The following is a 457-nucleotide window of genomic DNA, read 5'->3' as shown; positions in this document are numbered from 1 at the left end:
GTGCGAAATCCCTTTCTCCCTTTTCTTTTTCCTCGTTTATAATTCGCACCGATTTGAACCGGTGCGAAAAAAATGATTTCGCACCGGTTCCTAATAAACCGGTGCTGATTAGGGGATTTTTATCCACCAATCACCGTCTGACAAGTGGACCAACCAGGTTCCGCCACGTGTTCTTCACGAAGGCCAACAGGAACCTGCCACGTGTCAATCACAGATACGTCCTCCACGGACCACTTAAGACACGCCACGTGTCCGCCCATGCCAAATGGGAAAACCGGCCATCAAGGCCCAGTCCAGTCTAGAGGCCCGGTCAGCCCTAGGTTTACCTTAAACCTAGAGAGCTGCACGTTTCTCAAGGCTATAAATACTCGATTAATCCTCATTAATCACACAACAACAGAAAAGAATCGAATAATCAAGAGATCAAGCAGAGAAGAACAGAGTTATTAACAACCGG

This window comes from Chenopodium quinoa, unplaced genomic scaffold, assembly GCF_001683475.1.
Source record: "Chenopodium quinoa cultivar QQ74 unplaced genomic scaffold, ASM168347v1, whole genome shotgun sequence".
Taxonomy (NCBI): domain Eukaryota; kingdom Viridiplantae; phylum Streptophyta; class Magnoliopsida; order Caryophyllales; family Amaranthaceae; genus Chenopodium; species Chenopodium quinoa.
The sequence above is the reverse complement of the archived record's forward strand: the minus strand, read 5'-3'. Positions refer to the sequence as shown.